This window comes from Lasioglossum baleicum, unplaced genomic scaffold (genome assembly GCF_051020765.1).
Source record: "Lasioglossum baleicum unplaced genomic scaffold, iyLasBale1 scaffold0542, whole genome shotgun sequence".
Lineage (NCBI taxonomy): Eukaryota > Metazoa > Arthropoda > Insecta > Hymenoptera > Halictidae > Lasioglossum > Lasioglossum baleicum.
In genome coordinates this window covers 49,912-53,327 of record NW_027469602.1, presented here as the reverse complement: position 1 = coordinate 53,327, position 3,416 = coordinate 49,912, and positions in this window count along the sequence as shown.

Genomic DNA, 3,416 nt, shown 5'->3' with positions numbered 1-3,416 from the left:
TTGCATATATAATATGAAAATTTGCTCCACTGATATTTTCGACTAGTATTGTGGTGTGCTATTTTTACTACATACATAATATAAACATTTGCTCTACTCATATTTTCGACTTTTGTTGTTGTGAGCCAATTCTATTGCATACATAATTTAAAACTTTGGTCTACAGAGATTTTCGACTAGTATTGCGGTGAGAGAATTGTATTGCAAATATAATATAAAAATTTGCTCTACTGATATTTTCCACTAGTAGTGTGGTGAGATAAATTCATTGCATTTATAATGTGAAATTTTATTCGACTGATATTTTCGGCTAGTATTGTTGTAAGCTATTTTAACTGCATATATAATATGGCAACTTGCTCTAATGATATCATCTACTAGTAGAGTGGTCAGGCAATTTCATTGCATATATAATATGAAAACTTGCTCTACTGCTCTCTTCGACTAGTTTCGTGGAGAGCTAATTTTATTGTATATATAATATGAAAATTTGCTTCAATGATATTTTCGACTAGTAGAGTGGCGAGCTAATTTTGATGTACATATATTATGCAAATTTGCTCTAATGTCATGTTCTACTAGTATTGTGATGTGCTACTTTTATTGCATACATAATATGAAAATTTGCTCTACTGATATTTTTGACTAGTATTGTCGCGAGCTAATTTTATTTCATATATAATATGGAAACTTGTTCTATTGATACCATCTACTAGTACTGTGGCGAGACAATTCCATTGCATATATAATATGAAAACTTGCTCTACTGATATTTTCGACTAGTGTTCTGGTGAGAATATTTAATTCGATATATAATATGAAAATTTGCTTTACTGACATTTTCTACTAGTATTTTTGTGGGCTATTCTTACTGCATATATAATATAAAGATTTGTCCTGATATTTTCAACTAGTATTGTGGTGTGCTAATTTTATTGTATATATAATATGAAAATTTGTTCTACTGATATTTTCGAAGAGAATTGTTGTACGCAAACTTTCTTGCACATATAATACGAAATTTTGCTCTACTGATATTTTCGACTAGTATTGCGGTGGGCAAATTTTACTGCAACTAAAATATGATAATTAGCTCTGCTGATATTTTCCATTATAACTGTGGTGAGCGAATTTTATTGAGTATATAATGTGAAAACTTGCTCTACTGCTCTTTTCGACTAGTATCGTGGTGAGCTAATTTTAGTGCATATGTAATATGAAAATTTGCTTCAATGATATTTTCGACTAGTAGTGTGGTGAGCCAATTCAATTTTCATATATAATACGAAAATTTGCTCTAATGATATTTCCGATTAGCAGTGTGGTGAGCTAATTTTATTGCAAATATAATTTGAAAACTTGTTCTATTAATATTATGGACTAATATTGCGGTGAGCCAATTCTATTGCATATATGATATGAAAATTTGCTCTACTGATATTTTCGACTAGTATTGCGGTGAGCCAATTCTATTGCATATATAATATGAAAATTTGCTCTACTGATTTTTTCGACTAGTATTGTGGTGAGCTCATTTTATTGCATGTATAATATGAAAATTTGTTCCACAAACATTATCGACTAGTATTGCGGTTTAGCGAATTTTACTGCATCGAAAGTATGATACTTATCACTACTGATATTTTCCACTAGAATTGTTTTGAGCGAATTTTGTTGCATATATAATATGAAAATTTGGTCTGGAGATATTTTCGGCTAGTATGTTGTGAGCTATTTTTGCCGCATATGTAATATGAAAATTTGCTTTAATGATATTTTCAACTAGTAGTGTGGTGAGATAAATTTACTGCATTTATAATGTGAAATTTTATTCGATTGATATTTTCGGCTAGTATTGTGGTAAGCTTATTTTATTGCATATGTAATATGAAAAGTTGCTCTAATGATATTTTCGTCTAGTAGTGTGGTGAGCTAATTTTATTGCATATGTAATATGAAAATTTGCTTTACTGACATATTCGACTAGTATTGCGGTGAGCCAATTCTATTGCATATATAATATGAAAATTTGCTCTACTGATATTTTCGACTAGTATTGTGTGTGCTAATTTTATTGCATATGTAATATGAATATTTGCTCAACTCATACTGTCAACTAGTATGTTGGTGATCTAATTTAATTGCAGATAGAATATGACAATATTTTGTTTTGTAATTTTCCACTTTTGACAAATTTTATTTTGTACAATTTGCTCTATTGATATTTTCGACTAGCATTGTGTTGAGCAAATTTTATTGCTTATATGATATGAAAATTTTCTCAACTGATATTTTCGAAGAGTAACGTGGTTAGCCAGTCTTACTGCATATATAATATGAAAATTAGCTCTCCTGATTTTTTCGACTAGTGTTGTGGTGAGCTAATTTTATTGCATACATAATATGAAAAGTTGCTCTACAGATATTTTCGACTTGTATTGTGGTGAGCTAATTTTATTGCATATATGATATTAAAATTTGTTCTATTAAAATTTTCTAGTGTTGACAATTGTATTGTGCAAAATTTGTTCTATTGATATTTTCGACTAGTATTGTGGTGTCCCTAATTTTGTTGCATATGTAATATGAATAGTTGCTAAACTGATACATTCAACTAAATATTGTGGTGATCTTATTTTTTTGCAGATAGAATATGAAAATTTGTTGTTTTGTAATTTTCCACTTTTGACAAATTTTATTTTGTACAATTTGCTCTATTGATATTTTCGACTAGTATTGTGTTGAGCAAATTTTATTGCTTATATGATATGAAAATTGCTCTACTGATATTGTCGACTGGTGTTGAGGTGAGCTTATTTTATTGCAGATAGAATATGAAAATATGCTCTACTGATATTACCGACTAGTATGGTGGTGAGCTGATTTTAGTGCATATATAATATGAATATTTGCTCTTCTGATATTTTCGACTAGTATTGTATTGAGCTAATTTATTGCATATATAATATGGTAATTTACTCTACTGATATTTCCCGACTAGCATTGTGGTGAGCTAATGTTATTGCAAATGTAATATAAAAATTTGCTCTACTGATATTTTCGACCTAGTATTGTGGTGAACTCATTTTATTGAATGTATATGATGAAAATTTGATCTACTGGTATTTTCGATTTGTATTGTGTTAAGATAATTTTATTGGATATATAATATGAATATTTTCGGTACTGTTATTTTCAGGTAGTAATGTGGTGAGCCAATTTTACAGCATATATAATATGAGAATTTGCTCTACTTCCATTTTCGACTAGTATTGTGGTGAGATTATTTTATTGGATATATAATATGAAAATTTGCTTTACTGATATTATCGATTTTTTATTGTGGTGAACCAATTTTATTGCATATATAATATGAAAATTTGCTATCCCGATATTTTCGACAGTATTGTGGTGAG